Genomic DNA, 11,740 nt, shown 5'->3' on the forward strand with positions numbered 1-11,740 from the left:
TCATCTATTCAATTAATAACATTTGTTCAGAATATATAAAGAACTTCAGAATTCAATAGTAAAAAAAAAATGGGCAAAAGAACAGACACTTAAAGAGGCTGTGGGCATGGCAAATATGCATATGAAAAGATGTTCAACATCATTTGCTGTTAATAGGGAAGTGCAAATTGAAGCTATAATGACATACCACTAGCACTTATTAAAATGGCTAAAAACATAATTTTATGTACTGATGATTAAATGTGGAGCAACTTGGAAATGTCAAATGTTTAGCTACTCTGGAAAAACAGTTTGTTGTATACTTTTATTTTATCATATATCTTTCATTTGGAGCATTACTCACCTTAATTATATTTTCAGATAATTGTCTCCCTTAGTAGATTCTTTAATTACAGGAGGTCAGAGACCATGTCTATTTTTGTTCACTCTTCATTCCAGGTTCTAGCATGATAACCTGCACATAGTACATATTTCTTTTAATTCAAAAGAAAAATACTATGTACATCATGATACAATTTATTTAACAAATTGTGCTTCCAGAAGTAGTTTGGCTTCACTTTGTTTTCTGGTAAAATAAATTATAACCTCAAAACTCTAATCGCATATCATACAAACAATATTATAAGGCTGCCAATGAGATTTTATATGTGTGTGTGTGTGTGTGTGTGTGTGTGTATACACACACACACCATATAAGTAATGGAATAAAACAATGCTTAGCAATATAAACTGGAGCCATTTTCAGCAAGCTATAGAAATTCTCCAACTGTAAGTAAGGATATTGCAAATGACCAGGAGTGATAAATAGGCTTTTGAGATTTTAGTTAATGGTTCTTAAAGTATGGTCAGTTTTGAACTTGTTAGAAATGCAAATTGTCTAGTAAATGAGAAACTCAAGATACAGTGCAGCAATTTGTGTTTTAACACACCCATCAGGTATTCCTGAAGCCCACTAATAGTTGAAAACCATTTTTCTACAGTTGACTCGGTTATTTGGAAGACTGGAAGAAGCAAGTGGTTCTGTGGAGATTTGTATTATTTTCTTTGTTTCTTTCATTATATTTGTGTATAGTGCTGTTAGTGTTATCCTCTCTTCTGCTTCCCACCGCCCTCCCTTCTTTTTCCCGTTTCATTTTTTTGCTACCCTATTTTCCCTGTCAAAACAAAGAACTGAGGTATACATGTTTGTTTTATATATTGAATGGAATATTTTTCTTTTTGTAATTTTAAAATTAGTATATTTGTAGAAATACTGCTATTATTTGTTTGATTTATATTAGTTGCATTCAATAGCTTAAAAACATTTTTTTGAGAGAAAGGTGATAGAAGTGGGTCAGTGTTCTTTAAAAAGAAATTCTATGTATCTACACACACAGATGTTCATATATATGCCTCTTTCTTTCTCTGTATATATGTATATTTATATTTCTTTTTGCACTCAATTATAATAACCATAATGGGTGTGTAGACCATGACCTTGTATTATAGTGATCATAGTAGAAAGCAAGAATAATACTAAGTTCTCTTTTCTGCATTCATTGTCTCTTAATATGAAAATCTGATTAATAATTAGACTTTGGTGCTTAAAAAAGTTAAATTAGAACCGTATCACAGCAAACCATTTCAGCCACAAATGAGTGAATTCCAGTTGGGTCAATTGCATGTCTACTGTATAAGAAAACAAGCATAATAACACAACTCATTTTCAGGTCTTTAGGTCCTGGAAGATTTCCTCTACCTCAACAAACTGTTGCCATCAAAACAACTTGGAAACAGTAATTTGGCAAATAAGTTACTGATAGGGAAACATCTACTTGCAGAAGTCCAATACTGAACTTTTCCAAGTAGAGAATAGACACTAGCTTTGAAGAAATCTGAGCTTATGCTTAACTAACTTGAAAGGGAACCTACTAAGAAATCTTGTGTGAGTTCAGTTCTTTTACAGGCAACTATTACGTGAAAACATGGGTAACAATTACTTGAATATGTGATTGTATCAGATGAATGACCAAAGAAGTTAAGATTTTTCAAAAAGTATGTTCTTTAAAAATCTAGGTAACAATGTGTACCATAACATATCAATTTGAAATCAGTTTGAAGCTCTCCAGATTGGTAACTATAGCCACTAGTTTCAAGAATTGGACTCTAATGACAACTGATTCTGGATCCAATTTCACTGTATGTTTTATGTGTCATACTTAGTATGCCAGAGAGAACCAGAGACAACACAGTCCATTGGTTGCTAATTCCCCAGTGTAACCCCCCACTTCCAATCTGAACAACAAAAATACTGGGATAAATGACCATAATTCTTGTGAAGGGAATCAAAGTTGGAAGTTTTCAGATAAAAATCACTGAAGAAAAGCAGGGGCACCTGGGTGGCTCAGTCGGTTGAGCATTTGATTTCAGCTCAGGTCATGATCTTGCAGTTCGTGGGTTTGAACCCCGCATCGGGCTCTGTGCTGACAGCTCAGAGCCTGGAGCTTGCTTTGGATTCTTTGTTTCTCTCTCTGTCCCTCCTCCCTTCATACTCTCTCTCTGTCTGAAAATAAAATATTAAAATAATAAATCATCGAAGAAAGGCTATACAAATTTTCTTGCTACAAAGAACTTCAAATAGCATGGTATATATGATGAGATTTCTCTAAATAAAGATTTTCCCACAAAGAAGTATTTACTAGTCTAATGAGAATCATAATGGTATATTTTGTGTTAATAATTATATCCTAATTTAGCTTAATAACTTTAAATTTGCACTTAATTTTCTATTAACAGATCTCAAATGTTCGTGAGCTAATTTTGGAATTCATATTCTTAACAGTCATTGGTCAGAAATGAAACAGGTTGCTTTTCAATTACGGTGTATATTTTTTTCCTCTTAGAAGCTGATAGAAGTACGCCACCTAGAGTAAATTTTATAATTCTTAAAGTATAAAAACTGTAGGGGTGATTTAATGTTATTTTAAACCCTAGAAAATAGGGATGTTTTAATCAAAATCAAACTAGATATTATAATTGTGGATTTTTTCATCTCCTTCATTTTTAAATGCAGCTTTCTTAACGTTTTTGTTAATAGTTCCAAATTAAGCAATTTACCTAATTAGCCATCTTGAACTGGATAACAAATCAAGTTCAGGAAGTACAGTTTTTAAAACCTGAACTCATAATGACATTAAGGCTGATTTTGAGATGTTAATGCCAACCAAAACAATTATGGAAATGTTGGAGAGATATTAGAAATAATGAGTTATACACACACACAAACAGCAACCATTAATCTTGGTGTGTTCAATAAATTTTTAAATATAATTGTAGAAGACCTAGCCATTGAGTAAGCTTTGATGCTAGAGGTCTGAACATACAAGTAGGTAAAGTTTTTCAAATGCTAGTAAAATATAAATGAAAAAAGCCTTTTATTTGGCCTCTTAAATTTTTCAGGTGGGACATGAAGCATATAAAAATAAGTTTTAAAATTTATTTATAGACCTCAATATTTTTACTGATAAAACACTGTGTAAGATGTTGAGGTCTATAGGTCTCTTCAACTAGGCAATGTTAAAAAGCATTACTTTTTCTTTTTTCTACAGCTTTATTGAAATTAAGTGATATAACATTGTGTAAATTTAAGGTGTACAATGTAGTGATTTGAAAAACATGTATATATTGCAAAATGCTTACCATAATAAGGTTAATTACCACATCTTTCACCTCATGTCATTACCATTTTGTTGTTGTTATGAAGAAAAGATTTATTCTAGCAACTTTCAAGTATACAATACATATTGTTAACTAGAATAACCATGCCATATGTGAGATCCTTAGAACTTATTCATCTTAGAATTGAAAGTTTGTGCCCTTTGACCAATATTTCCCCTTTTCCCCCAACCTCCAGCCTGGTAATTATCAATATACTCTCTGTTTCTGTGAGTTTGACATTTTTAGATTCCACATATAAGTGAGATCATACAGCATTTGTCTTTCTCTGACTTATTTCAGTTAGCATAGTACCCTTATGATCCATCTATATTGTCACAAAAGGCAGCATCTGCTCCTTATTTATAGCCAAATTCTATATACACACCACATTTTCTTTATCCATTCATCCATCGGTGGACACTTAGGTTCTTTCCATGTCTTGGCTATTATGAATAATGTCGCACTGAATATGGGAGTGCAGATATCTCTTTAAGATAGTAATTTCATTTCCTTTGGATATATACCCAGAAGTGGGATTGCTGGATCATATGATAGTTCTATTTTAAAGAAACCTCTAGGGGTGCCTGGGTGGCCCAGTCGGTTAAGCATCTGACTTGGACTCAGGTCATGATCTCACAGCTCGTGGACCCGAGCCCCATGTTGGGGTCTGTGCTGACAGCTCAGAGCCTGGAACCTACTTTGGATTCTGTTTCTCTGTCTCTCTCTCTGCCCCTCCCCGGCTCGTGCTCTGTCTCTCTCTCTAAAATAAATAAACATTAAAAAACATAAAAAAAAAAAAAGAAACCTCTGTATTGTTTTCCATAGAGGCTGTACCAATTTACGTTTCCACTAATAGTGCACCAGGTTCCTGTTTTGCCACATCATCTCCATCATTTATCATTTCTAGTATTTTGATGATAGCATTTCTGCCAGGTGAAGTGGTATCTCATTGTGGTTTTGATTTTCATTTCCTTGATGATTAGTGATACCGAGCACCTTTTCATGTACTTGGTGGCCATTTATATGTCTTCTTTAGAAAAATTCAGATTCTTTGCCCATTTCTTAAATTGTATTTTTTTGCTATTGAGTTGTATGTGTTCCTTGTGTAATTTGGATATTAACCCCTTATCATGTATGGTTTGCAAATACATTCTCCCATCTCTTAGGTTGCCTTTTTATTTTGTTGTTTTGCTGTGCAGAAGCTTATTAGTTTGATGTAGTCTCATTGTTGATTTTTTGCTTGTGTTACTTGTCCCTTTGGTGTCATATCCAGAAAATCATTGCCAACACTGATGCCAAGAAGACTTTTCCCTATTTTTTTTTCTAGGAGTTTAATGGTTTTAGATCTTATGTGTAAAGCATTGATCCATTTCAAGTTATTTTTTTGTGAGGGTTATAATATATGAGTCCAATTTCCTTCTTTTGCAGTTTTCTGAGTCCTATTTATTTGAAGACACTATCTTCCCCATTGAGTATTCTTGGTTTCTTGTCAAATATTAGTTGACCATATATGTGGATTTGTTTCTGGGCTTTCTATTCTGATTTATTGGTCTTTCTGATTTATTAGTCTGTTTTTATGCCAGTCCCATATTATTTTGATTACTATAGCCTTGTAATATAGTTTGAAATCAGAAAGTGTGATGCCTCTAGCTTTGTTGTTTCTCAAGATTGCTTTGGCTAATCAGGGCCTTTTGTGTTTCCATATGAATTTTAGAACTTTTTTGTTTCTGTGAAAAATTCCATTGGAATTTTGGTAGAGATTACATTGAATCTATAGATCATTTTGGGTAGTATAGACATTTGAATAATATTAACTCTTCTGATATGTGAACATGGACTATCTCCCATTTACTTTCATTTTCAGTTTTTTTTCATCATTGTCTTATAATTTTTGGTATATAGATCCCTCACTTCCTTGATTATTCCTAAATATTTTATCATTTTTGGTGCTAGTTTAAAGAAGATTGTTTTCTTTGTTTCTTTTTCTAGTAGTTCATTCTTAGTGCATAGAAATGCAACTGATTTTTATATGTTGATTTTGTGTGCTAAAACTTGGTTGAATTCATTTATTAGTTCAATCAGTTTTTTTGGTGGAGTCTTTACAATTTTTCTAAATATAAGATCGTATCATCAGCAAACAAAGGTAATTTTACTTCATTTTGACTTGGATGCCTTTTATTTTATTTTTTTTTTATTGTTTATTGCTCTAGCTAGGACTTAGAGCACTATGTTGAATAGGAGTGGTAAGAGTGGGCACCCTTGTCTTGTTTCTGATTTTAGTGGGAAAATTTTCAGTCTTTCATTGCTGAGTGTGATGTTAGCTATGTGTTTGTCAAATATGGCCTTTATTGTGTGACATATTTCCTTCTTTACCTGGATTGTTGACAGTTTTCATCATGAAAGAATTTTGAATTGTTCATTGCTTTTTTATGTGCCTATTAAGATGATCATGTAATTTTTATCCTATATTACACTAATCTGGTTTATTACATTGATTGATTTGCATTTAACCATCTTTGCATTTTCGGGATAAATCCCACTTGAGAATGATGTATGGTCCTTTTTTTTTTTTTTAATTAGTGAACGTCTTTTTTTAAATGAATACAATTTGTTGTCAAATTGGCTTGCATACAACACCCAGTGCTCATTCCAACAAGTGCCTGTCACCCATTTTCCCCTCTCCCCCACCCCGTCCACCCTCAGTTTGTTTTCTGTATTTAAGTCTCTTGTGGTTTGCCTCCCTCCCTCTCTATTTGTAACTATTTTTCCCCCTTCCCTTCCCTTCTCATTGCCAAGTAGTATTCCATTGTATATATAAACCACATCTTCTTTATGCATTCAACAGTTGGTGGACATTTAGGCTCTTTCCATTATTTGGCTATTGTTGAAAGTGCTGCTATAAACATTGGGGTACAAGTGCCCCTATGCATCAGCATTCCTGTATCCCTTGGGTAAATTCCTAGTAGTGCTATTGCTGGGTCATAGGGTAGTTCTATTTTTAATATTTTGAGGAACCTCCACACTGTTTTCTAGAGTGGCTGCACCAGTTTGCATTCCCACCAACAGTGCAAGAGGGTTCCCATTTCTCCACATCCTTGCCAGCATTTATAGTCTCCTGATTTGTTCATTTCAGCCACTGTGACTGGCGTGATGTGGTATTTGAGTGTGGCTTTGGTTTGTATTTCCCTGATGATGAGTGACATTGAGCATCTTTTCATGTGTCTGTTGGCCATGTGGATGTCTTTTTTGGAAAAGTGTCTATTCGTGTCTTCTGCCCATTTCTTCACTGGATTATTTGTTTTTTGGGTGTTGAGTTTGGTAAGTTCTTTATAGATTTTAGATACTAGCCTTTATCTGATATGTCATTTGCAAATATCTTTTCCCGTTACGTCAGTTGCCTTTTAGTTTTGTTGATTGCTTCCTTTGGAGTGCAGAAGCTTTTTATCTTGATGAGGTCTCAATAGTTCATTTTTGCTTTTAATTCCCTTGCTGTTGGAGATGTGTCAAGTAAGAAATTACTACAACTGAGGTCAAAGAGGTTGTTGCCTGCTTTCTCCTCTAGGGTTTTGATGGTTTCTTGCCTCACATTTAGGTCTTTCGTCCATTTTGAGTTTATTTGTGTATGGTATAAGAAGGTGGTCTAGTTTCATTCTTTTGCATGTTTCTGTCCAGTTCTCCCAGCACCATTTGTTAAAGAGACTGTCTTTTTTCCATTGGATGCTCCTTCCTGCTTTGTCAGATTAGTTGGCCAGACGTTTGTGGGTCCAATTCCAGGTTCTCTATTCTATTCCATTGGTCTATGTGTATTGAAACATATGGGTTTAGAGTCATTGTGCTATCTGTAGTTTTCATGCTTGTAGTGATGTCGCTGGTCCTTTGTGGTCTTTGCAACACTCACAGAGTACCCCTTAGGATCTCTCGTAGGGCTGGTTTAGTGGTGATGAATTCCTTCAGTTTTTGTTTATTTGGGAAAAACCTTTATCTCTTCTTCTATTCTGAATGACAGGCTTTCTGGATAAAGGATTCTTGGGTGCATATTTGTGATCCTATTCATCACATTGAAAATTTCCTGCCACACCGTTCTGGCCTGCCAAGTTTCAGTAGATAGGTCTGGTACTACCCTTATGTGTCTACCCTTGTAGGTTAAGGCCTGTTTATCCCTAGCTGTTTTCACAATTCTCTATCTTTGTATTTTGCTGGTTTCACTACAATGTGCCACGGAGAAGATCAATTCAAGTTACATCTGAAGGGAGTTCCCTGTATATCCTGGATTTCAATGTCTGTTTCTTTCCCCAGATTGGGGAATTTCTCAGCTATGATTTGTTTAAGCACACCTTCGGCCCCTTTCTCTCCTTCTTCTTCTTGAACTCCTATGATATGGTTATTATTGTTTCATTGAGTCTTTTAATTCTCTAATTCTCCTCTTGTGATCCAGAAGTTTTTTAGCTCTCTTTTTCTCTGCTTCATCTTTTTCCATAATTTTATCTTCTATTTCACCTATTCTCCCCTCTGTCTTTTCAATTCTGGCTGTTACCGCCTCTAGTTTATTTGCACCTCATTTACAGCATTTTTAAATTCATCATGACTATGTTTTAGTTCCTTGATCTCTGCAGCAATAGATTCTCTGCTGTCTTCTATGCTTTTTTTTAAGTCCAGCAATTAATCCTATGACCATTATTCTAAAATTATGTTCAGTTATATCATTCGTATCTGTTTTGAGCAATTCTTTAGCTGTCATTTCTTCCTGGAATTTCTTTTGAGAATTCTTCCGTTTCATCATTTTGGCTAGTTTTCTGTCCTTTATGTGTTTTCAAAGCTTGTTATGTGCCCTGCACCATTAAGCACTACTATGTTAAAGAGGGTCATACATTGTCCAGGGCCTGGCCCTTCAGGAGGTGCTTTCTGGAGTGTTACTTGCTCTCTGTTGTTGTGACTTTGGTTACTTTATCTCCCTACTCGTAGTGATGTTTTGAACCCTCCAGTAGGTGTGCACTGAAGTAGCCCTGGAAAGGAAAACAAACAAACAAACAAAAAACAAACAGAAAACAAAAACACGCAAAAAAAAAACACCCAAAAACAAAAAACCAGAAACAGCAGTTACAATTAAACAACAGGGTGGAGGCAGTGCTGATGGAAGAAGCCCTATCCCATACAAAGAGAGAAATGACAGGGGTGGGGGAAAAAGAAAATATAAAAAGTGACCAAACAGAGAAACTATACTGCTTAATCCAGAGAGAGAGAGAAAGGAAAATAAAGAAGGAGGTGGGGAAAAAGAAAAGAAAATAATATTTTCCAGACAGAGAATCTATATGGCTTAATCTAGAGAGAGGGAAAGGAGAATAAAGAAGGAGGTGGGGATCATGTATCAAGAGAATGGATTAAATATGTCTGCTTAAACAAACCAACAACCAGAGAAACCAGACTGGAGGAGGGAAGAGATAAGAAGGAGAAAAGTAAGGAAGAATATATAATAAGAATTGTCCAAGAATGAAACCAGGCAATGCAACAGCACTGGTCTGGAGAAGGGGCTGTCTGGTTCCTCATTGTCAATCCAGCTCCTGTTGATACACAGTTACCATGTGTGGAGGGGTGGGGTTTGGTGTGGGCGGGTCCCGCTTTCACTGTGGGCCCTGAGGTCAGATCACTGAAGCCCCACCTTGGTGGTTGTGGGGAGAAAAATGGCGACACCCCAGCCTCTACTCCATGGGCCAGGTGTCCCAAACAACTCTATTGGAGCCATCCTCACTGTGCCATGGGCTCAAATGAGGTGGTTTGTCCTGCTCCATGGACTCCCATGCCCTGGTGCTTGACTGGGACTTAAACTCTCACTCTGTACACCCCAGTACTGGGGAAGCGCCACTCTGTGCAACCCCATATGTGGTTCCTGGCTGGCAGGCACAGGCTGGCTTTGTCCTGCCCCACAGCACTCCAGGGAGGTGGTTGCTTTCTCCTATTGCGGAGTGTGCCCCTGACCTAGCCACAGAGCCCTGGACTGGCTCCCTCCTCCCCAGGTGTGCGATCCGGGCAGCTGGCCCCAGTCCTGAGAAAGCACCTCAGTTAGAGATTGGATCTTTCTCCCCCCTGGTCTGAGGTTTTTCTCTTGTCCAGATATAGTCCTATGCTTCCCCACCCTCTCTTTCTCTTCCCTTTGTCTCTCTGCAGAAGGGGATCCTTTCCCTCCGTTTATTTTATCTCTCCAGTTGGCAGTCACACACGTATGGCTCATCAGGTTGTCCTGGTGGGGCCCTGGAAGTGACTGTCTCTTTGTCTCCTGGACTCTCGGAATCCAAAGTCCTTTAGCTTCAATGCTGCTTTGTTTGAGAGACAAGGGAACTTTGGATCCCCCTACTTCTCCACCATGTTGGCCCCTCCTTCCTGTATAGTCCTTTTAATACGTTTTTTAATTCAGTTGCTAATATTTTGTTAAGAATTTCTGCATGTATATTCATCAGAGATATTGGCCTGTAGTTTTCTTGTCTTGTGGTGTCCTTATCTGGCTTTGATATCAAAATAATGCTGGCCTTGTAAAGTAAGTTTGGGAATGTCCTCTCGCCTTCAAATTTTTGGAAGAGTTTAAGAAGGTCAGGATTAATTATTTAAATGTTTTATAGAATTCATCAGTGAAGCCATCTGGTCCTGGACTTTTCTTTGTGTTGGAAGGTTTTGGATTACTGAATCAGTGTCTTTACTAGTAATTGATCTGTTCCTATTTTCCAGTCATGATTCAGTTTTGGTAGGTTGTGTAATTCTAGGAATTTATCCATTTCTTCTAGGTTGTCCCATTTGTTGGTATGTGATTGTCGATGGTGGTCTCTTATGCTTCTTTATATTTCTCTGGTATCAGTTGTAATGTCTCTTCTTTCATTTATGATTTTATTTATTTGAGTCCTCCCCACTTTTTCTTGGTAAGCTTACCTACAGGTTTGTGAATTTTGTTTATCTTTTCACAAAACCTACTCTTAATTTTGTTGATTTTTAAAATTATTTTTGTTCTCTATTTCATTTCTCTATTTCTATTTTCTATTCTCTATTCCATTTCTCTATTGATCTTCCATTTCTGTACCGATCTTTGCTATCTTCTCACTTCTGCTAACTTTGGGCTTAGTTTATTCTAACTTTCTCTAGTTCCTTAAGGTGTAAAGTTAAGCTATTTATTTGAGATATTTCTCTTTAATTTAAGCACTTATTGCTATAAAATTTCCTCTTAGCATTGCTTTTGCTGTATCCCATACATTTTGATATGTGTTTCCAATATCATTTGTTTGAAGATATTTTCTAGTTTCTCCTTGATTTTATCTTTGACCCATTGGTTTTTCAGTAGTGTGTTTAATTTTCATGTATTTGTGAATTTTCCAGCCTTTTTTTCTGTTACTTCTAGTTTCATTTAACTGTGTTTGGAAAGGCTTCTTGGTATGATTTCAGTCTTTAAAATTTTCTGAGATTTGTTTTGTGACCTAACCTATAGATCTATCCTGGAGAATGTTCCATGTGCACTTGAAAAATAACATGTATTCTGATATTGTTGGATGGCATGTTATGTATATTTCTGTTATGTTTGTTTGGTCTAAAGTACAATTTAAGTTCACTGTTTTCTTATTATTATTTTGTCTGCATGATCTACCCATTGTATTCTTATTTATTATTCTTTTCAGATCTGTTAGTATTTGCTTATATTTAGGTGCTCTGATGTAGGGTACATATATATTTATAATTGTTATATATTCTTGATGAATGAACCCTTTTATCATTACATAATAACCTTTTTGGTTTCCTGTTACATATTTTGATTTAAAGTCTGTTTTGATTTTAAAGCTATCCCTGCTCTTTTTTGGGTTCCTTTTGCATGAAATTATCTTTTCTTATCCTTTCACTTTGAGTTTCTGTGTGTCCTTGAAGTTGAATTGTGTCTCTTGTAGGAATCATACAGTTGGGTCTTTTTAAAATTATTTATTTATTTATTTATTTATTTATTTAATTCATTTATCTACCCTGTGCCTTTTGATTGGAGAATTTAATTCATTTACATTTAAAGAAATTATAGATA

Source organism: Prionailurus bengalensis, chromosome F2, assembly GCF_016509475.1.
Source record: "Prionailurus bengalensis isolate Pbe53 chromosome F2, Fcat_Pben_1.1_paternal_pri, whole genome shotgun sequence".
Taxonomy (NCBI): domain Eukaryota; kingdom Metazoa; phylum Chordata; class Mammalia; order Carnivora; family Felidae; genus Prionailurus; species Prionailurus bengalensis.